This window comes from Trematomus bernacchii, unplaced genomic scaffold (genome assembly GCF_902827165.1).
Source record: "Trematomus bernacchii unplaced genomic scaffold, fTreBer1.1, whole genome shotgun sequence".
Taxonomy (NCBI): Eukaryota; Metazoa; Chordata; class Actinopteri; order Perciformes; family Nototheniidae; genus Trematomus; species Trematomus bernacchii.
The window spans coordinates 356,911-384,759 of NW_022987615.1; the positions used below are offsets into that span (position 1 = coordinate 356,911).

The 27,849-nt window shown below is 41.8% G+C and overlaps 1 pseudogene; it reads right to left on the bottom strand.

The window, feature by feature from the left end:
* On the bottom strand, positions 1-27,584 carry LOC117483821 (annotated as a pseudogene).
* Positions 27,585-27,849: the final 265 nt, after the last annotated feature.

Consider the following 27,849-nt stretch of genomic DNA (forward strand, 5'->3'; position numbering starts at 1 on the left):
TTCCTCTATCCTGTAATATGACACGGAGCTCTGATTGGTCAGCAGGCGTTGCTTTCACTGAGTTGATCTCTTAGCCTGCAACCTAACCTCCTCCCGAGGAGGTTAGCCACTCAGCATAAGTTACCATGGAGATCTAGCCCGCTAAAAAGAGAACCAGCGTCGTAGGACCGGAAAGCCCGAATTTTCCCTGAAGTCAGCCGGCTAAAAGCGAAAATCCGGCTTCGTAGTACAGGCCTCTGACTGATCTCATGCTTTACATCCCATCATATCTTCTCTGCAAACACTACGACTGACTGCCACAGCTCTCAGCTGCATTACAGGAAGTAACAGTCATTAGTCAAGGAGCTAAAAACATCCCATCAAATACAGACTACCTTTTCCACTCTTCTGTCAAATCCCATATGTCTGGTGGAAAGTTGATTACTTACTAAATGTGGCTTTGCATTTTCAGCTGGCCTTCTATAGTTGATGGAAGAATGAAAGAGCCTGCAGTCAGTGGGTAACATCACTGATCTGTTGTGATTCCCCAGTGAGAGAAACACCTCCCTGTGTTTCATACAATACTGCTGAACCAGCAGAGACCCCTTACTGACCTGAGGGTCTCCAGTCTGCAGTCTGGACTCTCCACAAGATCTCTCAGCAGCTTCTCTCCTGAATCCTGCAGAGCGTTGTATCTCAGGTCCAGATCTCTCAGATGGATGTTGGACTTCAGAGCTGAGGCCAGAGCAGAACAGCTGATCTCTGACAACCTGCAGCGCCTCAGTCTGAATAACGAAAACATGAGGATACAAATCTGTTTATAATCCTGTGAGGAAGCGCACACATTCCCTCACTAACATTTTGGCTTAACTATTTGTTTGTTAAGAAAGGTAGTACATATTTCTTCAGTTGTCTTTATTTCAGTTAAAGTTATAAAAACAGTTTACATAGAAAAACTAATAAAATGCATCTAAATTAATTTGTCAGTCTGTAAAACACACAATCACAAAGTAATCACCATTTCCTTTGTTCAGACCTGGAAGCCATTTTGTGTCACTGCTCAAAGGGGGAGCACGCCTCCAAAGTACTCCTTATATGTGCCGTATGAGTAGGCGGAGTCTTGGACGTGATTGGTCAGGAAATGTGTGATTTTATGAGTGTCAATTAGGTTAAAAACTGTCAGTTTTAAGCAGACCTTGTTGTTTTTGAAGGTACAATATTTATGTTGATGCAATTATGAATTTACTTAAGCCTTTAGGATTTTATTAAATGTAGACCACAGTGTTTAATTTTGTATTTAACCCTTCACTCCGCTTTCAGAACCATGACCTGATTGGCCAGGTTGGATTGGGAAGGCGGGCAGTCTCCTATAAATGTGGTTGGGAAGAGAGGGGAGGGGAGCATTTGGTGTTTGTTCTAGTGATGGCAAAATGAAGCTTTGAATGAAGCATCGAACCACTTGGACAATTGTGTCGGAAATCGGTTCATTTCTCGAAGCTTCAGTTACAGCGACCTCTCCTGGCGAAGTGCAAGGCTGCAGTGGGTTTAACGTATCTTTGCCTTGAAAAATATTCGATGCACACACACACACTAAGACTGAATATCATGTTCTATTTGCAATTAAAGATTGATAATTGTGTGTATTGGGTTATTGAGAAGAGACTAGAGAGTGCTGGAAATTTTTTTGGGCGGAGAGGGCCTTTTATCAGTTATTAAAGTATTAAAGTTGAAAAGCAATGATTAAAAGTTCACCCATTCCGGGTTTGGAACCAGCTGCGTGGAGGACATCGCCGCATCCGGGCCGCAGGCTCTATCCACTGGGCTATCTATTCCTTAAACTATTGAACGGTTTTTATATTAATGATAATTGTCTTTTTGTTCACAACTTCTCCACATTTCGAAGTGTTTCCCGAGCCAGAACGACCTATCTTTCTTCCTGGCTTGCTCTATAATGACCCAATTAAAATGCAATACCAACAACAACTCAACAGCAACAACGTAAACTACGACAACAACCCACACATTGCGCATTGTTTAGAGCGGTTATAAAGTGTTGAAGCGCTCAAATTCGAAACTGTTTCAACCTGTCACCTGTCAGAATAGAGACGAGGCAGTGCATTGAATCACCTGATTGGACGGCGAACCAGTGAGTTGATTCATTCAGGAAATGAAGCAGTTACTGGTTCGGACGTCACATGTCACGTGATTTGAAGCAGTTGCTGCTTCTGACGTCATATGTCACGTGATTTTAAGCAAGCTTCGAATCACTGCTTCTATGGAATAGGAAGTCCAGGGTTGAAGCTCCGTTTGAAGCTTCAGTGTCAAACTGCCATCACTAGTTTGTTCCTTGCTGGTGAACGCAGCACCAGGCATGCAGTTTTTGTTTCTGTGCAATAATGTGGAAGGCTAAGAATAAAACGCCTGTTTATTTTTGCAAGAAAACCCTCTCTCCACGTATCGTTCTTTCACCTGCACCTCACTTTGTAACAAATCCAATCAGATGTTACTCAACATTTAAATGAATGGGAACAGAAAAATCTGGCTTCTTCAGAAAGTGAACTTTATCATGTAAAACTAAAATGACTTCAGATGACCTTTATTCAGACGTTATCGTTTACTAAATATTAATTACATAGATTAACTTTTTACAACTAACATCAACATTGAAGTCTGCAGTTCTTATCTCAGTATGTTAAAAATGAAATATGAATAAAAGGACATTTACAACTTTTTGGCTGTAAGTTATTAATGAATATAAATGAGGTTCAATTACAAAGTGAACATGTGAGATCTCCAGCAGTAACAGAGAGTCAGTGAACTGACCTGAGAGTCTCCAGTCTGCAGTCTGGACTCTCCAGAAGATCTCTCAGCAGCTCCACTCCTGAATCCTGCAGAGCGTTCTCACTCAGGTTCAGATCTCTCAGATGGATGTTGGACTTCAGAGCTGAGATCAGAGCAGAACAGCTGATCTCTGACAACCAGCAGCGCCTCAGACTGAATAAAGAAAACATGATGTAACTTTAGAAAACAATGTTCCTGTTTGAAATAACTCCAGGTTTAATAATCTGTTCAGAGTTAAACAGGGTTTTAATGTCAGAGATGATGCAGAAACAATCCACTGATAATCTGGAACTTTAACTTTGATCAGATGTTTAACAACTCCTTCATCTCCCTCACAGCTCATCAGTACTGACAGCATCTCCACTGACTCCTGGAGCACAGAGTGAGTCTGTGGAAGCTCAAACACTCTCCCTCACACATTCACCTTCTCTTTGTTACTCTGATCAATATTCAGTCATTAGCAAAAGCGGAACAAATAAAAACAACATTGTATTTGTTCAAATTCAGAAAAACATAAACACAAACAGATCAATATGAACTGCAGTCAGTGAACTGACCTGAGAGCCTCCAGTCTGCAGTTTGGACTCTTTAGTCCAGAACTCAGCAGCTCCACATCTGAATCCTTCAGATAGTTGTCACTCAGGTCCAGATCTCTCAGATGGGAGGGGTCAGACTTCAGAGCTGAGACCACGACTTCACAGACAGTCTCTGAGAGTCCACAGTCAGCAAGTCTAAAATAAAACATATATTACAACATGTGTTAAAAAAGAGGAAACATTATATTAACATCAAGCATTTGATGAAAAAATATTTGACATGTTCTGATAGACATTTGCTGTTAGTCCATTTAATATAATATATAATAATATATGATAATAGAGTGTAATGAGTTGTCAGTGTGATCTGATCACATGTCTGTGCTCCTGCTGTCACTGACTGTTACCAAAAGAAACAGAAATTAAATGAATCACTTGACAATATTAGAGATGTACATATTTAAATGTTAGTTAATATGTAGATGTGAATGATGGATGAAGGATGTTGTGGCTTCTCTGAGCATCTGAACATTTATTGCGCACACACACAATTAACAAACCAATAAAGTTTCAATATTTTCAACTGAATACCATCAGATGTTCCCAGTATATCAGCATTAACACATAACTCTGTTATTGGTGGGAAATGATATAGATCTTATTTTAAAGGGCCCATGTCATGCTTTTCCGTTTATTACCCGTCCCCTAGTGTGTTATGAAGGTTTTTATGCATGTAAACGGTGTGAAGAGTCAAAACCCTCAAAGTACACCCTGTAGCGAGTAAAACTCTAACACAGAAAATACCTCCCCAAAACGCCTCGTTGGAGATACGTCACTGCCCATTTGATTCTTCCGGGTACCGCATGATGTCATGCGGTACCCGGAACAAGATGGACCAATCCGGGAAGAGCTATGGCCACACCCAGCGGCGCTGGCCGCACCCTCTGCCAGCCTAACATTTACTGTTGGAAGCTCTGGTTCAGTTCACAATCGATCCAGTCATGCCAATGCCAAGGACCTGTTTCCTGAAATGTGAGGAGAAATCTGAGCTGTTTGTCCTACCGACGGAAGAAATGTATTTTTAACACTGTTCCTTCAGAGGTTCGAAGAACGTTACTGTGTGCGCGGCATTTCACAGACGAAAGCTTCCAAAACATTGCCCAGTTTGAAGCCGGATATGCACGGCATTTGAAACTGAAGGACGATGCTATTCCTAGTTTGTTTGTACCGTTTGGAGCAGGGGAAGATTCGGGTACACAACCTGTAAGTTTGCATTGTTATTTGTGTATTTATCAAACAAGGTATCTACCACGACTGTTTAAATGTGTAAACGTGTTTCAGACTGCTAAGCCAGTGCTAACTGTGCTAACTAAGTTGCTAGCATTTCCATATCAACTCTAATATCAGCAGATGGCCTTACATACAGTACATGTATCTCATAGCAGGAGAATGTCTGCATTCACACACGAAATACTCATAGACTGTATACTCCAGGTGATTTACCGTACGGTCAGTCGCGAAACGTAATTACATTATAGCTGGCGTTCCTAGCGTGTATGCTACCGAGCTAAACAACAGAGCTAGACATGAGTTTGCTCGGAAAAATATTGTTTTTATGCCAGCTACAATGAATGTAGCAGACTACCCATATAAGATTGCAATTGTAAACATGTGCTTGACAGCCTAATATGAACCACTATCTGTTGTTCATAGTATAGTATAGCATATTGAACAACTGAACAACTAGCAAACGTAGATTAGCATTGTAATCCAGCTGGCAAGCTGACGAACATCAAACAACTAAGTTTCAATAATATTTTGTGATTGGCACTTCATTTCGTTAGGAATGTCTCCCAAACAAGGTATCTACCACGACTGTTTAAATGTGTAAACGTGTTTCGGACTGCTAAGCCAGTGCTAACTGTGCTAACTAAGTTGCTAGCGTTTCCATATCAACTCTAATATCAGCAGATGGCCTTACATACATGTATCTCATAGCAGGAGAATGTCTGCATTCACACACGAAATACTCATAGACAGTATACTCCAGGTGATTTACCGTACGGTCAGTCGCGAAACGTAATTACATAATAGCTGGCGTTCCGAGCGTGTATGCTACCGAGCTAAACAACAAGGCTACCAACGGAGCTAGACATGGGTTTGCTCGGGAAAACACTTGACACAGTGCTTACTGGGCTAACGACGTTGCTAGCGTTTAAATATCTCAACTACAATGTCAGCAGATGGCCTTACATGTTTGTCATGGCAGGAGAATGTCTGCATTCACACACGGAATACTCATACAGTATACTCCGGGTACATTACAGTTGGCTAGCTAACGAGGCTAGCTATACATGCTAGCGGAAAACATCGTATTCATGCCAGTTACAATGAATAACCGAACGTAGCAGACTACCCGTATTAAAAGATTGCAATTATAAACACGTTATTGCTAGCCTAATATGAACCACTAGCTTTTGTTCATAGTAGTTTTATTACACTACATTATAGTTGCCGTTCCTCCGAGATACCGTTCATATCGTGTTTGCTACCAAGGTAAACAAGAAAGCTAGGTTAGCATATTAGCTGGCAAGTTTACTGTGTTGATTAGATAGATGGATTAGATAGATCCACACTCCTACCACAACTACTACTAACGAATCTAAAACAACTAAGTTTCTCTAATATTTTGTGATTTGCATTTGATTTCGTCCAGCCAGATCAGGAAACTCCTGGCGTATCTGGCGGACAACACACACACGGGATGACCCACTCTGATGCCTCGTCCTAAAAAGCCCCGGCAGCCGCTTACAAAGCTGCGATAGGCAAGATGCCGAAAACGCCTATAAGGGGAGGAATGGATGATATACAGTGTATATATATATATTTACGCATGTTCATTTTGTACATTTCTAAAAATAAAGTATGATGGAAATACTTAGTAGGCCTATCCTTTCTTCCCTGAATGATTTGCTCCTATAACCAGGGGTGCACATAACTGGTACGCAGGTACGCATGCGCGGCACAAATCTGAATTGCGTAACGTCACTTGTGTCACTACGCGCCTTTGCGTACCTCAAAACATCAAAACAAAACACATATTTCGTCTACACGTGTTTCTTGTCAACACTCAATGGAGTAAACTACTAGGCATGTCAAAAAACCCAAAGACATTAAGCAGCTACGTTGCCGTTTCGCTCCCTGCAAAAAGTCTTTCTATGACTGATTGAACTGGAGCTGGGTGAGCCGCGCAGGACATAACCGACGGACCTGTGAAGCTTTCCAGGAGGCAGAGGCTTAGATCACTGGACGACAGAGTTGGTCGCCGTGTGCACAGACAGGGTTAACGTCCGTATAAACAACAGAATTGTGCCAAAAGTCCGCCAACTGGCTGCGGTGGGAGACTCCCCTGTGCACATTCTGTGCCCCGCGCACACACTGGAGAACTGCGCAAAATCATCTGATCACAACGTTCACGCTCTGTGGTCAAGCTGCTGCAGTTTTATTTACACCAAAGTGGAGTGAAACACACAGCTGCAAACTTACTCAGGGTGTTATGGAAGAGTTTGAAATCAGACAGAGGTGGAAGAAGTACTCAGATCTTGTGTAGGAATACTCTGTTACAGTAAAAGTCCTGCATTCAAAATGTTACTCAAGTAAAATTAGAAAAGTATTATCAAAATATAGTGAAAGTAGCGACAGTAAAAGTATTCATTGTGCAGATTGGTCCATTTCAGAATAATATATATGATATGTTTTATAATGATTGATCATTAAAGTGTTCTCAAAGCTGGTAAAGGAGCAGCTAGTTTGAATGACTTTGTATACTGCAGGGTAGCTTGTGAATTTACTCCAGGTGGAACTAAAGTCTGATTTAACACTTGAGTATATTTCACATCATTCATCCACATCTGTAAAGTAACTAAAGGGATTAAATACATGTAGTGGAGTAAAAGTAGAAGTACAAAGTAGCATAAAATAGAAATACTCAAGTCAACTACAAGTATCTCAAAATTGTACTTGAGTAAATAAGTGTGCTTTGTTACTTCCCACATTTGAAATCAGATATGACTTCAAGTCATGTGATCATTTCTTAGTATTTGATCCTTCAACTTGGCCTCAGGAAATGCAAGGACTTCACAGTTTTGGCAACAAGTTTTGGAGAAAGCAAATCGGAGGCTTAAAAAGAGACAGGGAGGTGCATCTTCATCATCTTCATCATCTAGCATGCAAGAAGTGTAAATTGAGGACAGTGAAGGAGACACTGAGGAGGACCACGCTTCGTGTGGGGTGAGTACCAAACGCTGTCTCTTGGTACTCATCTGAGTAACTCACTAAAAAAGTTATGTGCACCCCTGCCTATAACATATCATTCATATATAGCAAACCATGATTTGATTTTTCATCAAACAGTAGTAGTTTATTACAGGTAAAAATAACTTACTCTTCTATAACAACAGTTGTAGGTACAGTTCGGTTAGTTAGCGTATAAAATATACGGCTGTACCGACGCCATTATAAGACTGATGTTCCGAGAGCGAGCCGAAAAAAGCACTGTTAGACATGGGCGGAGCCTCTCTGGTGGTTTACTAATCAGAACAGAGTGGCCGAGCTGACCAATCAGAGCACAATAGGCTCACAGGGAGGGGGGGGCAAGAGCTCCAACGAGTCGTTTAGTGGAGAGAGTGAATACTGCTGAATACACATACTTTACAGAGATGCTGTATGCGAAACCAATGTCAGTTTGGAAAATTGCACAGTATAAATCTATTTTAGTATACCTCAACAATGTAATTATGATCAGTGGAAATGGCCATGACATGGGCCCTTTAAACTCTAACACATTGTGATAAAAAGGTGTTTAATGATAAAGAAACTACTAGAAAGTAATAATAACAGCTTTCTGTGATAACTGTAAGTCCTGCTGTGTGGTGCTATCACATGCTGAGAAACCTCTAGAGTCCTTCATGTGTTTGACATGTCGCCTCCATCACTCAATATGAAGAGAGAAACGGTTCAGTTTAACTATTATTATAAATAAATAGAAGAACAGTGTTGGTTTTATTTTGCTCTCTCAGTATTTAAACAGCAGAAATGTTATAGTGTTTGTTTGAATTCATAAACTCCTGATCCACATTAGTTCATCAAGTTAATCACATCTGGACTTACTTGGCCTTCCTGCAGTTCCTCACAGCTGGAATAAGTCTCTGTCGTCCCTCCAGTGATGTTTTGTACTTCTTCAGGTTCACCTCATCCAGAACCTCCTCTGACATCTGCAGCATGTAGGCCAGAGCAGAGCAGTGGATCTCAGAGAGTTCCTTCTCTGATCTGTTCTCTGACTTCAGGAACTCTGTGATCTCCTGATGTACTGAGTGGTCCTTCATCTCTGTCAGACAGTGGAAGATGTTGATGCTCCTGTCAGGAGAGATTTCATCACTGCTCATCCCCTTCAGGTTGCTGATGGCTCTCTGGATGGTTTCTGGTCTGTTGTCTGTGCGACCCAGCAGGCCTCCTAACAGTCTCTGGTTGGACTCCAGAGAAAGGCCATGGAGAAAGCGGACAAACAGGTCCAGGTGGCCATTTTCACTTTGGAGGGATTTCTCAATGGCTCCCTCCAGGAAGTCATCCAGGGATGGGTGACCCTGATCACTGCTGTTGTTAAAGTATCCCAGCAGGAAGTCCTTCAGTACCGCTGTGTCTCTGTTGGTGTAACAGTGCAACATGTAGACTGCAGCCAGAAACTCCTGAATGCTCAGATGAACAAAGCAGTAGACTGTTTTCTGGAAGATCACTCTCTCTCTTTTGAAGATCTGTGTACAAACTCCTGAGTGCACCAAGGCCTCGTTGACATCAAGACCACAGCGCTGAAGGTCTTCTTGGTAGAACATGATGTCTCCTTTCTCCAGATGTTCAAACGCAAGCCTCCCCAACTTCAGAAGAAGCTCCCTGTCAGCCTCCGTCAGCTGCTGTGGACTCGTCTCATGTCCCTGTTCATACTTCTGCTTCTTCCTCTTGGTCTGGACCAGCAGGAAGTGTGAGTACATGTCAGTGAGGGTCTGGGGCAGCTCTCCTCTCTGGTCTGTAGTCAACATGTGGTCCAGAACTGCAGCAGTGATCCAGCAGAAGACTGGGATCAGACACATGATGTGGAGGCTCCTGGAGCTCTTGATGTGAGAGATGATTCTGCTGGACAGGTTTTCATCACTCCATCTCCTCCTGAAGTACTCCTCCTTCTGGGCGTCAGTGAAGCCTCGTACTTCTGTTACCCTGTCCACACATTCAGGAGGGATCTGATTGGCCGCTGCAGGTCTGGAAGTTATCCAGACGAGAGCCGAGGGAAGCAGCTTCCCCCTGATGAGGTTTGTCAGCAGCACGTTGACTGAGGACTGCTGTGAGACATCAGACACAACCTCATTGTTTCTGAAGTCCAGAGAAAGTCTGCTTTCATCCAGGCCGTCAAAGATGAGCAGCACTTTGCAGACAGCCAGCTGCTCTGCTGTGACCTTCTGTAAGGTTGGATGGAAAACATGGAGCAGCCTGAGAAGACTGTACTGCTCACCTTTGATCAGGTTCAGCTCCCTGAAGGAGAGCGGGATCACCAGACTGACATCTTGGTTTTCCAAACCCTCGGCCCAGTCCAGAGTGAACTTCTGCACTGAGAAGGTTTTTCCAACTCCAGCGACTCCGTTGGTCAGGACCGCTCTGATGAGAGTCTGTTGGTCAGGTAAGGCTTTAAAGATGTCCTGGCACTTGATTGGAGTGTCATGGAGGGGCTTCTTCTTGGAAGCTGTCTCCAGCTGCCTCACCTCATGTTGGGTATTAACCTCTTCACTCTGACCTTGTGTGATGTAGAGCTCAGTGAAGATCCTGTTGAGGAGGGTTTCACTTTGATCAGTTCCTTCAGTCACACGTTCACATCTCCTCCTCAGACTGAGCCTATGTTCATCTAAAACCTCCTGCAGACCACTATCTGCTGAAAGAGAAGGAAACAGGAGAGAATGAGGAAACTGCTCTGAGAATCTAATTATAATAATAAAACAACAACAAACAGACTAAGTTTAAATGTTTTATAAACAGCTTACTGTCTATGCTCTACAACAGTATACCTGTTCAAAAACAAATGAACCAGGAAGAGGAATAAGACGCTGCATGAGTTCGGCCTCTTACCTCGTACAGAGCTGGTCTGACTGGCTGTCTGCAGTCCAGCTCTGGTTCTGGATCTTTCTCCACACTGGGGACAGGAGGGGTCTCCTGATGGAGGTCTCTGCTCCCAGTATGAGGTGATGCACTGTCTGCAGAACCAGTGTCCACAGCTGGTAGAGACTGGATCCTTCAGGACGTCCTGACACAGAGCACAGCTGGACAGCTGCTCCTCCACAGGAACACCACTCTTCCTCTTCCCTCTGTGGAGATGAACACATCCTTTACAGCACTTTACATTAGTGGAGCTGATTCTCACCAATGGGCAGAGCGTCACAAACTTCACTCTCAAGATGAAATGTGTCACGCTGCACGAATACGCAGGTGACATGAATTTCACCTCTTCACTTTCTTGGTGTCTCCAGGCACGGATCTGGGTCTTTGCATTGACTCTACATGTAATCACACAAAGCTCTGTTATATCTGCTAATGCTAAACACAACCAGCTCACCAGGTTATCACTATCATTAATAAACATCTTTAAAATACATGTTATAAACATGCCCAAGTAGTAAATAATGTATTGGACGATATATTTCGTTTTTAGTGAATATTTATCAATATCTTTGCCATTTAAAACCTTTTGATGTCACTGATACAATGATGCTATATCCAGGGGTGCACATAACTGGTACGCAGGTACGCATGCGCGGCAACAATCTGAAATGCGTACCGTCACTTGTGTCACAAAGCGCATTTGCGTACCGACGTACTTGTGAAGCTTTTCCAGAAGGCGGTTAGATCAGCGGAGTGACAGAGTCGGTCTCCGTGTGCACAGACAGGGCTGCTGTTAACGTCGGTCTGTACAGCAGCAGTGCGCTAAAACAGCTGATCACAACGTTCACACGCTCTGCGGTCACGAAGCTCTGTACTCCACTACCACCTGAGAAAGTTGTGTGCACCCCTGGCTATAAATGCATATTGAAATATCCTCAAATAATGTTAGCTTGCTGTACTCTGCTGCCTTTGTTCTGTACTATACTGCACACATGATATTATTAAAGAACAGTTTAATATATTAGATTATATAAAAACTGGATCCTCTTCAGGTCAGGTTACAGCAGAAACTCTTACTTTGAGTCTGAGGGTCCAGGTTCATTACTGAAGTATATACGTTGATCTTTAGACCAGTCACTCTTCAGAGACAGACAGCTGGGGGCTGGAGACTCTGCTCTCTGTCTGTGGAAACAACACATGTTTTAAACATCATTAGTTCATTCAGAGAGCACATTTTGACTTCTGTCTGTGTGTAGATTATTTACTATCGCTGATGACGCCAGGGATCAAGAGTTTAAACGTTGTTACTGTACTGTTACTACGTTTCTTTACTGCGATCATTAAATAACAGGTTAGACTAGAAAAGGCATTTCCTGCTGAAAATGCGTGTGAATGCTGAAAGCTGCGCAAATGTGTTGCTGAACTTTGCTGAAAATGCAGAGAAAGCTGAATATTTGAATAGCTGAATGGTGACTGTAGCTGTGTAGTGATCAGTGAAAGGAGAGGGTTTCATGTGAAAAGTTTTTGTCACATCCTCGCCCTCAACAGCCTTTTTTCAAATTCTATACTTAAATGTTTTTATTTTTCAACCTAAGAGATGTCTTCCTACATTTTCATCAACAAATGAGTGCAGAGTTTGGGACTTATGGCAGGTTTAACATTTCTTTTTTTTAGGCGAATTTCAAGCTCTCCTCCACTCTGTTTTGAGATCAAAGCACTCTAGACTTAACGAGCTGCACAATACACACTAATGTTAAAATCTGAAGAAGGCCTCTTTACCTTAAGATTCTAAATGAGTGCATTACAGAAACAATGAAAATATGGTCGACAATACAAAATAAATGTAATATATCAAGCTCTGTAAGCAAAGCTACAAAAATAGCCACAAACCCAGATGTGATACCAGGTAATATAGACGCAGGATTCGAGAAATGGACAAACAAGGGGTTAATATTTATAGCACAAGTTTTTAAGGGGCACATTTTTAAATAATTTGAAGGTTCAAGGTTCAAGGTTCTTTATTGTCAATCTGACATAGCTACAGAGTAATTATGCAGTTGAAAATCTTATGTCACAGGCTTCTCCAACAATGCAACATAATAACATAATAACAATAAGAGCATGAGCAATACAAAAATAATAATAGTTATAAAATGAAATAAAGTTATGATGTGGAATAGTGCAGTACGAGTCTATATACAAGTTATTGGAATGATATATATATATTAGGTATTAGTTACATACTATTGAGTAGCTGATGAATGTTTGATGTTGTTTCAACAGTTCAATTTTTTAACAGTCTCACTGCCCGCGGGAAGAAACTGTCTCCGAATCTTCTTGTCCTTGCCAGGATGCTGCGGTAACGTCTGCCAGACGGCAACAGAAAGAACAGTTTGTGGCTGGGGTGATGGGGGTCTTTGATAATCCGTAGTGATTTCTTCCTGAGCCGCTGGGAGTAAAGGTCCTCCATGGATGGCAGCTCCGTCCTGGTGATGTGCTGTGCAGTTTTCACCACCCTCTGTAAAGCCTTACGATCGAGGTCGGTGCAGCTGCCGTACCAGGCCGTCATGCTGCCAGTGAGGATACTCTCTATCGTGCACCTGTAGAAGTTGCAGAGTATCCTGGAATCCATTTTGAACCTCCTCAACCTGCGGAGGAAGAAGAGCCGCTGTCGAGCTTTCTTGGTGATGGTGGTGGTGTGAAGAGACCATGTCAGGTCCTCAGTGATGTGGACCCCAAGGAACCTGAAGCTTTTGACTCTCTCCACCGTAGTCCCATTGATGGCGATGGGGGCGTGTCCCTCTCCCTGCTGCTTCCAGTAATCCACAATCAGCTCCTTTGTTTTGCTGATGTTGAAATGGAGGTTGTTATCCTGGCACCAAGATGTCAGGTTTTCGACCTCCTCTCTGTACGCCGTCTCGTCATCGTCTGTGATCTGGCCGATGACGGTCGTGTCATCAGCAAACTTCACGATGGTGTTGGAGCTGTGTGTGGCCACGCAGTCGTGGGTGAATAGGGAGTAGAGGAGAGGGCTGAGCACGCAGCCTTGAGGGGCACGGGTGTTGAGGATCAGGGTGGAGGATGTGATGTTTCCCACCCGCACTGCCTGGGGTCTGCCTGTCAGGAAGTTCAGGATCCAGTCACAGAGGGCGCTGTTGAGCCCGAGGTCTCTGAGCTTGATGGCCAGCTTGGAGGGCACAATGGTATTGAATGCTGAACTGTAGTCAATGAACAGCATTCTCACATATGTGTTCCTGTTCTTCGGGTCCAGGTGTGAGAGGGCAGTGTGGAGGGTGAGGGCTATGGCGTCGTCTGTGGACCTGTTTGCTCTGTAGGCAAACTGCAGGGGGTCCAGAGAGTCAGGGAGGGAGGAGGTGATGAATAATTTGACTAACCGCTCAAAGCACTTCATTACGGTGGAGGTGAGTGCTACTGGGCGGTAGTCGTTGGGGCAGGTGATGATTGTCTTTTTGGGGACAGGAACGATGGTGGAGTGTTTAAGACATGTGGGGACTACAGACTGCAGCAGGGACCTGTTGAAGATGTCTGTGAACACCTCTGCCAGCTGAACTGCACACACCCTGAGAACACGGCCAGGGATGCCATCAGGTCCAGGAGCCTTGTGTGGGTTAACCCTTTTAAAGGATTTACACACATCTGCCCTATTTAAAACAAAAGGGCAGTGTAGCTCCTGGTCCCTCTGTACCTCCACAGCCTGGCTGCTCTCAAAGCGTGCAAAAAAAACTGTTCAGCTCATCTGGGAGAGATGCGCACGCAGACACTCCCGCAGCACCCCCCGCTGCTCCTTTGTAGTCAGTCATTGTTCTTAGTCCCGCCCACATATTCCTAGTGTTACAGCCTTTGAAGTCAGATTCCACCTTCTCTTTGTACTGTCTCTTTGCATTTTTAATTGCTCTCCGGAGATCATACCTAGACTTCCTGTACTCCTCCAAATCACCCGCTGTGCGCACGATAGTGCGCGCTTTCAACTTGCCGCGCACATTGCAGTTTACCCAGGGCTTTTGATTTGGGAATGTCCGTACTGAAACCTTCGGTACCACGTCATCGATGCATTTCCCAATGTAGCAGATGACAGTGTCCGTGTGTGTGTTGATGTTGTTGTCCTCAAACACACTCCAATCCGTAGATGCAAAGCAATCCTGCAGTGCTGAATCTGACTCCTCGCTCCATCGCTGTACTGTCCTTATTACCGGTCTGTCCCTTTTAAGTTTCTGCTTGTACGCAGGCAACAACAGTAGTGAGATATGGTCTGATTTGCCGAAGGGAGGGCGAGGGAGAGCCTTATATCCATTCCGGAAAGGGGAATAAACATGGTCCAGTATGTTTTCCCCGTGCGTCGGGAAGCTGATGTGTTGGTAATATTTTGGCAAAACCTTCTTCATGTTGGCGGTGTTGAAATCTCCGGCCACAACGAACGCCGCATCTGGCCGTGAAGTCTCGGTTTTATCAATAATCCCAAACAGCTGATCGAGTGCCGTGTTGTTGTCGGCGAGTGGCTGCGGCGGGATATACACTGCTGTTATCACAACAGATGTGAATTCCCTCGGCAGATGGAAGGCCCGACATGAGATCATGAGGTGCTCTAGATGTGCGGAACAGTCCGATGAAATAATCTTCACATCTGAGCACCAGTTGTTGTTAGTCATTACACACACACCGCCTCCCTTACTTTTCCCCGAGTTAGCAGTCCGGTCCTGACGAAAAATAGAGAATCCATCAGGGACAATGGCGGAGTCCGGGATAGCGGGGTTGAGCCAAGTCTCAGTGAGAATTAACACGTTACAGTTCTTAATGTCACGTTGAAAAGCAATCCGGCTTCTGAGTTCATCTAGCTTATTTTCAATGGATTGAACATTAGCCAGAAGAATACTCGGAAGAGGGGGTCGATTCTGTCGTTTCCTCAGTCTGACCAGCAGCCCGGCCCGGCATCCGCGCTTTGTCCTCTTCTTGCGTCTCTCAGGTAGAACAGCAACAGGTAGCCATGGTGAATCTCCATTGTTTGTCGGAGGGTTATTATTGTCCACGAAGTTTCGCAATTGGAGAAGTTCCTCTCTGCTATATTGTATGGCAGAGTAGGTGCGGTCGGCTAGCATGTTGAGAACCATGTTAAAAGTAAAACGGCAAAAGTAAAATAAATATGTACAAAATACGAAAATGGGCAAAGTTGGAGAGGAGCACAAAGACGATGCGGCCATCTTCACCGGCGCATCTCAATGGCAATGAACAACTCAAACAGGAATTTACTTTACCAAATAATGACTTTTATAAATATTTGCAACTGAGACACTACCTCCAGAAACATATTGAGTGGGAACTATTATGCAAGGAACCAACCAAAGTTGAAGAATTGCTAATGACATTTACAGAGGAAGAGTAAAAAAAAGGGCTAATTTAGTAAAAACCTATAAAGCACTAAAAGATGAATCCAATGACAATAATATGGATGTTAAAGAAAAATGGGAACTGGAAGCAAATGTAATAATAACGGATGATGATTGGGAGGAGACTTTCAGGTCTGGACATAAATGAACTAACAGTCCAACGTGCAGGGAGTTTGATTGGAGGGTGAAGATGCGTTATTTTAACACCCCATCTATCACCTCAAAATATAATAAAACGTCTGATCTATGTTGGAGGAATTGGGGGAAGGTTGGGGGAAATCATCACAATTGTGAGGTTGAAACCACAACCCCCAACATCACGCAATGGAGAGACAGAGTAAAAAGCTCTTTATTGTGGAAAAAACTACAGCAAGACTACGACTGAAACTAGAAACATTTGAGAGAAGATGGAAACCGAGAACACAAGTGATATCTGAGCTCTGAACACCTCCTTTTTATGTTTATTTAAATTTTTTCTTATATTTATTTTATTTACATATTATTTTTGGTTGGTTATTATTTTCTTTTATATTTAATTTTTAACTAGCACATGTTCCGGATTTGTAAGCATACCTGTCTGTACCGACTACCCAGGGAAAGGTCAGAGAGTTTAAATGAATATCTGTATTTATGTATCATTTGCCAAGACTTGGAAGGAAAGGGGTAATGTGTGTGTGTGTGTGTGTGTGTGTGTGTGTGTGTGTGTGTGTGTGTGTGTGTGTGTGTGTGTGAGCCATAACGAGTAGATTTCAGTGGACTGTAAACTGAGGCGGAGACGAATACGCAGGTGACATGAATTTCACCTCTTCACTTTCTTGGTGTCTCCAGGCACGGATCTGGGTCTTTGCATTGACTCTACATGTAATCACACAAAGCTCTGTTATATCTGCTAATGCTAAACACAACCAGCTCACCAGGTTATCACTATCATTAATAAACATCTTTAAAATACATATCATAAACATGCCCAAGTAGTAAATAATGTATTGGACGATATATTTAGTTTTTAGTGAGTATTTATCAATATCTTTGCCATTTAAAACCTTTTGATGCCACTGATACAATGATGCTATAAATGCATATTGAAATATCCTTAAATAATGTTAGCTTGCTGTACTCTGCTGCCTTTGTTCTGTACTATACTGCACACATGATATTATTAAAGAACAGTTTAATATATTAGATTATATAAAAACTGGATCCTCTTCAGGTCAGGTTACAGCAGAAACTCTTACTTTGTGTCTGAGGGTCCAGGTTCATTACTGAAGTATATATGAGGTTGATCTTTAGACCGGTCACTCTTCAGAGACAGACAGCTGGGGACTGGAGACTCTGCTCTCTGTCTGTGGAAACAACACATGTTTTAAACATCATTAGTTCATTCAGAGAGCACAATTTGACTTCTGTCTGTATGTAGATTATTTACTATCGCTGATGACGCCAGGGATCAAGAGTTTAAACGTTGTTACTGTACTGTTACTACGTTTCTTTACTGCGATCATTAAATAACAGGTTAGACTAGAAAAGGCATTTCCTGCTGAAAATGTGTGTGAATGCTGAAAGCTGCGCAAATGTGTTGCTGAAAATGCAGAGAAAGCTGAATATCTGAATAGCTGAATGGTGACTGTTGCTGTGTAGTGATCAGTGAAAGGAGAGGGTTTCATGTGAAAAGTTTTTGTCACATCCTCACCAGCGTTTTTTCAAATTCTATACTTAAATGTTTTTATTTGTCAACCTAAGAGATGTCTTCCTACATTTTCATCAACAAATGAGTGCAGAGTTTGGGACTTATGGCAGGTTTAACATTTCTTTTTTTTAGGCAAATTTCAAGCTCTCCTCCACTCTGTTTTGAGATCAAAGCACTCTAGACTTAACGAGCTGCACAATACACACTAATGTTAAAATCTGAAGAAGGCCTCTTTACCTTAAGATTCTAAATGAGTGCATTACAGAAACAATGAAAATATGGTCGACAATACAAAATAAATGTAATATATCAAGCTCTGTAAGCAAAGCTACAAAAATAGCCACAAACCCAGATTTGATACCAGGTAATATAGACGCAGGATTCGAGAAATGGACAAACAAGGGGTTAATATTTATAGCACAAGTTTTTAAGGGGCACATTTTTAAATCATTTGAACAACTCAAACAGGAATTTACTTTACCAAATAATGACTTTTATAAATATTTGCAACTGAGACACTACCTCCAGAAACATATTGAGTGGGAACAAATATGCAAGGAACCAACCAAAGTTGAAGAATTGCTAATGACATTTACAGAGGAAGAGTAAAAAAAAGGGCTAATTTAGTAAAAACCTATAAAGCACTAAAAGATGAATCCAATGACAATAATATGGATGTTAAAGAAAAATGGGAACTGGAAGCAAATGTAATAATAACGGATGATGACTGGGAGGAGACATTCAGGTCTGGACATAAATTAACTAACAGTCCAACGTGCAGGGAGTTTGATTGGAGGGTGAAGATGCGTTATTTTAACACCCCATCTATCACCTCAAAATATAATAAAACGTCTGATCTATGTTGGAGGAATTGGGGGAAGGTTGGGGGAAATCATCACAATTGTGAGGTTGAAAGCACAACCCCCAACATCACGCAATGGAGAGACAGACTAAAAAGCTCTTTATTATGGAAAAAACTACAGCAAGACTACGACTGAAACTAGAAACATTTGAGAGAAGATGGAAACCGAGAACACAAGTGATATCTGAGTTCTAAACACCTCCTTTTTATATTTATTTTATTTACATATTATTTTTGGTTGGTTATTATTTTCTTTTATATTAAATGTTTAACAAGCACCTGTTCCGGATTTGTAAGCATACCTGTCTGTAACGACTACCCAGGGAAAGGTCAGAGAGTTTAAATGAATATCTGTATTTATGTATCATTTGCCAAGACTTGGAAGGAAAGGGGTAGTGTGTGTGTGTGTGTGTGTGTGTGTGTGTGTGTGTGTGTGTGTGTGTGTGTGTGTGTGTGTGTGTGTGTGTGTGTGTGAGCCATAACGAGTAGATTTCAGTGGACTGTAAACTGAGGCGGAGACGAATACGCAGGTGACATGAATTTCACCTCTTCACTTTCTTGGTGTCTCCAGGCACGGATCTGGGTCTTTGCATTAGCCGCGTTCACACCAAGTACTTTCCTGTACTTAGTTCCGGCACTAAGAGCCCCGGCGCTTTTCACCCCAGGGCACTTAGTACAGATCGCGTTCACACCGGAGTACTTTTCCCTGAGGGAAGATTACGCAAATGAGCCGCTGACGTCACTTCTTCTTCTTCTGCTTTGGCTTTACTGGCAGGCCACAAACCACTTCACGGCGAGTACAGTAGGTGGCGGTATGCACCTTAAAGTTGTTTGCAATCCGCTGCAAAACAAGAGAAGAAGAAAAAAAACTTCCCGCGTATACTGCGACGCCCACCCACTCGCTGTACATTAGGCGTCTGTTGTTTACCTTCCGACCTCAGACATGATGGAGATGGAGTCGACTGAAGTTGTGCTGTTTGTGCTCATGTTATACAGCTTTGTAACTGAGTTAATGCAGCCTGAGCAACTTGCGTACAATAACAAAACAAGCCGAGCACGAGTGGTGGTGGAGAACGCTTTTGGCAGACTGAAGGGCAGGTGGCGGTGCTTGATGAAAAGAAACGACTGCAAGATGGACAAGATCAAAATCCAGGTGGCAGCATGTTGCATATTACATAACCTTTGTGAAAGTAATGAGTACAGGGACGAATGGACTGCCTTACCGGCGACCCAGCTTTATGAGGCATCTGAACAGCGTGTAAATTGTAAACATTTTGACAATAAAGATGATCTTTTGTACAGTGCTTTTGTTTCTCTTTTATTTTCCAGTCAAGACAGGCAACATTACAATAGTGTACAGTGTGGCAATATAATAACAATACACTGTGCCAGGTGTGTTGTATGCACAGTAAATAGGCTCAGCAGCAAACCCACCGTTATTATTTATCTTCCTGAGACCCACTGCATCCGTCTGCCATAAACACTATGGAAACATACATGTTAGTTTCGACCCATAGTGGACTCCATTTTGTGTTGTGTAAAATGGGGGGGGAATTAAAAGTTTGCAAATCCCCATGTCCTCCTCAGAGGACAATCATAAAAACATTTAGTTTTAGGTCAAATAATATTTAAAATGATATCAATTATCATATTTGTGTATGTGCCCCTGCCATTCCTCCACAAGGTTGCAACATTGATGATAAATAAATGACAAATAAAGCTTTGCCAGTTTATAACCGATGAAACATGATGGTATCAGAATAATCACTTACATGTGATGTATAGGATGCTACGGTCACTAAAGATAAAGTGTCAGGAGAAATAAGCAAGCTACAGGATCTGTTTAACAGTAAATAGAAGTTCACATTTTTAATGTAAATAAAATAGATGTTTATGTAAATTAACATTATCAATATAAAATAAAGTGTCAGTTGTATCAAGACTATATAATAACAGTAATAACAATAATATAAAATGAACTGGTGAGCATCTTGTCCTCCGTTTCCTGGGCCTTGGTGAACAGCACCATCTGATCCCCGTGCATCGACTCTTTCACCACGGCACGCCGGTCCTCCAACGCCTGGACGGTGTCAAAGAAATTCGCATCCCGTGTCCGCTTTCCTAAGAGGGGAAAATAAGCAAGATACAAGATCTGTTTAGTCGCCATGTAGTTTTACAACATACTAGGAATGTGTTTTTTGTATTTTCACAAATAGAATTAAGGTTTCACAAATCTGAAACTGTGTTATAAAGAATGTTTAGACTCTCTGGGATAATCCAGTCCAGATTTGATGAGTCTAGGTATAGTGGTTTTAGATCAGGACCTGGGGCCTCATTTATAACGCCTTGCGTAGGATTGACGTAGGCAGGTTGCTTACGTAGTACAAAGCACAAAAATAGGTACATCAATTTTCCGCCATTTTCCGATTCACAAAACATTGCGTACCGGCGAGGGAAGTGCGTACGGCACTCCCTACGCCTGTTTCCCTTTATAAATCACAATCAACTCGTAACGCCCATATGTGCCTATACATAGTCAAAGAAACGCCCATTCATTCATTCATTGTGACTGACTGCATGAAGAAGATCGCAGGAAATGAGGACCGAACAGCTAAAAAAGACATCTCACACCGTGTCAGATTTTGGTTATTGTGGGGAGGTGGAGATAAATCATATTGTTTGGTGGATGCAGTTTGAACCAGAGTAGCAGCATGGAGGTCGGATCGTCACCAAAATAAATAAATAAGTGGTCCGAAAAAAGTTAATGACAAAAAAAATACACATAACCTTCCTCAGGCAGTGTGTTTGTCCCGGGGACAGGAGACCCCCCCCTTGATGAGAAACTGTAAGAAATGATCGGGGAATCCCTCCGGAGTGTAGTCATGACGACTGGATCTGAATTATTTTGTTGTATTTGGTGGTTTGTGTTCCAGCTGTCGATCAGCAACTATATATCCATAATCCACCAGTTAAAGGAAATACAACTAATGTGTTGTGTTATATTAGCTGTACAATTTACCACATATGGTGTTCTTAGTTTCCATACCTCCTGTGTTTTACGAGCGACTTATCAAGTCTTGGCAAACGGCATAAAACACGATTAAACGTGATAGTATATAAAACCATGCTCGTATCTACAACCTATAGAAATGCAATGCAGTTTAGACGTAATTCTGTCCTCCTGCTTACCGCATCATTTATGAGAAAACATTTCATAACATTAACACAACATATTCGAGGTGGTTTTAAATAACATATCCGTATTTATTTATTTCTCCAAGTTATGTTTTTGTGTGCACTGAGGAGTCTCAAACAGGCGTTTGTTTAATCATTTAAAGATTGGCTTTAATCAATGTTTGAAAATGAATTCTTCATATTTGATAAATGAGAGGTAACATTTTATTTATGGTATTATTTCCACATATTTCTCTCCATTCTTCCTTCTGCCAACGGTGTCGCAGTTTCTCGTCTCTCCCGTTTGTCTGCTTAGTGCGTACGCATGGGTTAGAGTTTGCGTGGAGGACCGCACATTTTCCCATCAAGTTAGTATTTTATAAATCGCAAACATTGCGTAGAAACTGGCGTACGCCATTTTTTGAGCGTATATCCCTTTATAAATGAGGCCCCTGGTCTAATGTGGCCAGGATGCGAAAAAGCACTGAAATCTCCCCTTTTTTGTATTTTCACAAATATAATTAAGGTTTCACAAATCTGAAACTGTGTTATAAAGAATGTTTAGCCTCTCTGGGATAATCCAGTCCAAATAAATCGGCTATGCAGCGATTTAAGAGGTTCAAACACGGAGGATTGTTCCTTTTTGAAGAGTGCTTCATGTATGCTTGAACTTTGTTTAATGTTGTTGAGGCAAGTTTTCTTACCGGAAGTCATGTGACCTCTAGCACGGATGTTTACAATGTTTGTGAGAGAGTAAAAAGGCGCGAACATTTGTAAATGCCGGTCTAGGCGAATACGTTTTCACGCTGTTTCATAATTGTACCAAGAAGGAAATAAACATGATTGTGAACATCAGTTCGATGCGTAACGTTCTTTCAAGACAAAGTTACAGTGTGTGTACCTTTGCGTTTGGTTGCTGGTAAGGAGGACGACCAAGCGCTGTGATCTAGAATGCAAAGCTCGCTTGTTTAAAATCCCGAGAGTTGTCCATCCTCGCCTGAAACAGACGATTAGTTCCATGAGTTAGTGAAGCAAATTACAGAAACACTGCACAGTTATTCACAAGACAAAACGTTTTCATACGGCCGAGAATATCTAGCTAGCTAGATGTAGCTAGCTCGGGGCCGGTGTTAGCCTATTCAGCCTAGCATGGCTAGCTTGATCTACTGAGCAAATAAAAGTACATCTGAGACCATTATTGTGCAGATTAAAACCCCAGTGCATGTAGTTGATTTTACCTTCGTCGTGGTCGTCATCGTTGGCCACTGAATCCGCCGTTTGTAGTCCTGCCTGAGTTTATTTATTTTTATCCGGTATGCCGTGGCGCGGTGCACGATTCCCAGGTCGAGTGAAAGCTACTGAACTGGCTTCAGTAGCTTTCCCTGGGTCGCGTCCTCGGCGTAGATCTCCAGAAGCGCCGACACCTCCTCATCATTTCTTGATGCTTGCCATAACTGCTTTCAAAAACAAACTACTCTCCGTCGGTGCGCTGGGTTTTTGTAGCGAGGAAAAACAATGGCGGCTCTACACAACATTTTCACAGTTGTACGGGGCGTGGTTTGCAATTCGCCCAGCCAATCAGCACTGGGGCACTTTTTACCCACAGGAAAGTACGATCTCTCAGCGGGCACTAAAAATGGGGGTAAAAGTTCCCGAGATTAAGTACGATTTTTGGTGTGAACGCGACATAAGGGGTACTAACGGAACTAAACTCGAAAAGTACGGTGAAAAGTACTCCGGTGTGAACACGGCTATTGACTCTACATGTAATCACACAAAGCTCTGTTATATCTGCTAATGCTAAACACAACCAGCTCACCAGGTTATCACTATCATTAATAAACATCTTTAAAATACATATCATAAACATGCCCAAGTAGTAAATAATGTATTGGACGATATATTTAGTTTTTAGTGAGTATTTATCAATGTCTTTGCCATTTAAAACCTTTTGATGCCACTGATACAATGATCCTATAAATGCATATTGAAATATCCTCAAATAATGTTAGCTTGCTGTACTCTGCTGCCTTTGTTCTGTGCTATACTGCACACATGATATTATTAAAGAACAGTTTAATATATTAGATGATATAAAAACTGGATCCTCTTCAGGTCAGGTTACAGCAGAAACTCTTACTTTGTGTCTGAGGGTCCAGGTTCATTACTGAAGTATGGAGGAAGCCACATATACAGCTCACTCTTCAGAGACAGACAGCTGGGGACTGGAGACTCTGCTCTCTGTCTGTGGAAACAACACATGTTTTAAACATCATTAGTTCATTCAGAGAGCACATTTTGACTTCTGTCTGTTTGTAGATTATTTACTATCGCTGATGACGCCAGGGATCAAGAGTTTAAACGTTGTTACTGTACTGTTACTAAGTTTCTTTACTGCGATCATTAAAGAACAGGTTAGATTATTAGATAACATAAAAACTGGATCCTCTTCAGGTCAGGTTACAGCAGAAACTCTTACTTTGTGTCTGAGGGTCCAGGTTCATTACTGAAGTATGGAGGAAGCCACATATACAGCTCACTCTTCAGAGACAGACAGCTGGGGACTGGAGACTCTGCTCTCTGTCTGTGGAAACAACACATGTTTTAAACATCATTAGTTCATTCAGAGAGCACATTTTGACTTCTGTCTGTTTGTAGATTATTTACTATCGCTGATGACGCCAGGGATCAAGAGTTTAAACGTTGTTACTGTACTGTTACTAAGTTTCTTTACTGCGATCATTAAAGAACAGGTTAGATTATCAGAGAACAGAAAAACTGAATCCTCTTCAGGTCAGGTTACAGCAGAAACTCTTACTTTGTGTCTGAGGGTCCAGGTTCATTACTGAAGTATGGAGGTTGATCTTTAGACCAGTCACTCTTCAGAGACTGACAGCTGGAGACTGAAGATGTGTCCTCTTCCTCATCTTCTAAACCACCCATCTTCCCCAGTCTGAGAGATCACGATCACACACACACACACACACACACACACACACACACACACACACACACACACACACACACACACACACACACACACACACACACACACACACACACACACACACACACACACACACACACACACACACACACCACACACACACACACACACACACACACACACACACACACACACACACACACACACACACACACACACACACACACACACACACACACACACACACACACACACACACACACACACACACACACACAGTATTATTGTATGAGAGAGGTTCCAGGTTGAATTGAGGCGAATATTTGTAATGTTCAGATTGTTGTGTTTAATATTCATGAGAATATTTGTCATTGTTCAAATGATAATAAACAAACATATAAAGCATATTTGTCCACTCATATGTTGATAAAAAAACGTGAAAAATATCCCTCTAAGGTACATTTAGAACAAATAAAAAATGTGCGATTAATCGCGATTAACTATGGACAATCATGCGATTAATCGCGATTAAATATTTTAATCGACTGACAGCCCTAGTAAAAATGTAAAAAAGTTGCAAAAACAACACACTTGTTTACTCCTGTTAGCCACAGATCAACACACACACATGCTGTGTATCATCATATTATTTCATGTAATGTAATGTAATATAATGTCGGTCTGTTACTTGCTGGTATGTTAGGGTCAGATCTCTGATCACCACGTGTTCATTAGGATGTGTCTCCCCCTGCTGGAAACACAGGAACAACACGTGGTAAATACACACAATATGTTCTCAGTTAATGAACATTTCTCTAAAGCTTCACTTCATTAAATGCTTTAATATTACCAGTGGCCGACTGTAACTAAGTATATTTCCTCAAGTACTGTACGTTGTTTTTGTTTAATCCAATACATCTCAGAGGGAAAAATTGCACTTATTACTGACTACATTTATCGAACCCACATGGTTTCATCTAAATAACAAATGATCATTATTTCATTACAAATACAATGTTGGAGACATGTCTAGAAAGGGAAAACAGATTTATGTTTTAGAAATCGTTTGCTTCTTTCCACCCGAGATTTACCTGGTGACCTTTGGAGGGGGCCGACCCTTAGGTTGAGAACCTCTGGACTAAACTATCTAACTTTATATTAAGGAGTAAAAAAGCTGCTCTAAGATTAAAGCGTTTGTATTAATAATGTCAGTAATTATGACACACACACACACGCACACGCACACACGCACACACACACACACACACACACACACACACACACACACACACACACCAGAGTTCCCGTTAGAATATTTTTTTGCCGGTCAACATGTCCGTTAAAGTTGAAATCTTCCGGACAAAATGAGAAAAGTGCCGGTCAAAGGTCTTCCTTGTTATTTATTGAGCTTTTAAACAAATTGATATGATTCGATATTAAACAAACTAATTCTAGTAGATTAACTACATTATTCAAAAGTGTACAGTAATTTATAACACGGGAATAATAAACGGAGCGCTCTCTCTCCCTCTCCTGACAGCCCGTCAGTATCATGCAGCTCGCGGATCCAGTAATGAGTGACCCGACAGTAAAACTAAACATATCTATAACTAGTTTAGGTAGTTTGAGAGGTAATTAAAATAGCTACGTGATATTCTAACCTAAGTGTGTGTTTTGTTCCGCTCACCGCTGCATGTTATCATGCAGAGCTGCGTGTCGACTCGTCAGCAGCAGCTGATCTCTCTCTCCCGTCAGATTAGACTTTACTCGCGTTTATGTCCATATCGATCAGATCTAGCTAGTTCTAGCTAATGATATGAATACCTGCTTATTAAAAGACACCTAAACAATAAGCGTCGCTATGCAACCGGGTGAGGCCACAAAGTATAGCGCAGCATTATGCATTTGTTTACATGCCCACCGGAACCCCGAGGCATTACCAACAGATCAACGCACAATCAACCCATACAGGACACTCTTTCTCCACATTAAATGTTAGACATTAGAATTGACTATTCTTGTCTGTCACATACTATTCTTGTCTGTCACATAAGCGGTGCAACTGATGCGGTATTGTGCTAAAGGGAAATTATTTTTGACCGGACATTTTGACCGGAGAGATTTAGATTTGCCGGTCTTCAGCATATTTTACCGGTCATAGTCCGGTAATTACCGGCTAACGGAAACTCTGACACACACACAGAATGTCAAACTCAATTTCATCGCGGGCCACATTAGAATGATGGTTGCACTCAAAGGGTGGTAACTTAAAGACTATATAAATATACATAGATAAATATATATAATATATATAAAATAATGTATTATTTTACAATATTTCCTCTGCATCAGATTATTATCAGATAGGGTAATAACTTCATAATTAACTACGTCTGAAAGCAGAAGTCTAGGGCACATAATTACAAGTAATTGCAAGTCTCTTCAGTGCGCAGCTCACAAAATGAGATGCATTGTGGGACATGTAGTTTATGGGCAACGTGCTCCTGTAAAGCAGCACGTAACCTTATAATAAACGTATTATATTATTTGCAAGCTCTTGTGGGCCACATAAAATGAAGTGGCGGGATGTGAGTTTGACACCCCTGATCTAAACCATCATAATAATAAACTTAGTTAAAATACATCAAATCAGTCAGACTTCAGACAGGCCGCTCTCCATTTTGACTGCGCTGGGCTGTCACATGTTATGTTGCTTTGATGAATCAGAAAACAGGAAATAAAACAAGTTCACAACACTTGTAGAAGTCTCATTGGACTCTAGGACGCTGTTGTTCTGACATCCAGTAAAACAGAGTAAATAATGTGTTAGAAAGCAGAGCCTGGTGTTAACACTCACCCTGTTGTCCTCCTGCTCCGTTGAGCTGTAAAATGGCGTTTGGCACTCTGACAAGTCTGACTTCATACTTTCACTTTCAACTTCCCTCCCTCCCTGTCTGCAGCCCCCCCCCCTTCTCTGTTTCATAACCAGCCTCATCAGCTGAACAAGTTCACATATGTTCAGTGAGATACAAATAAAGCTAAAAACAAGTTCAACAAAGTTATTGAAATAAATATATTAAAACAGTGTGAAAATAATCCAGTACAAGTAAACATGCTGTCTTCAAAACCTCACTTAAGTTAAAGTGTGTAGGTATTTAAGTACTCTAATGTTAACATCACATTAAATTGTTCCTATTATATATATATTTGTTTCTGGATTAATA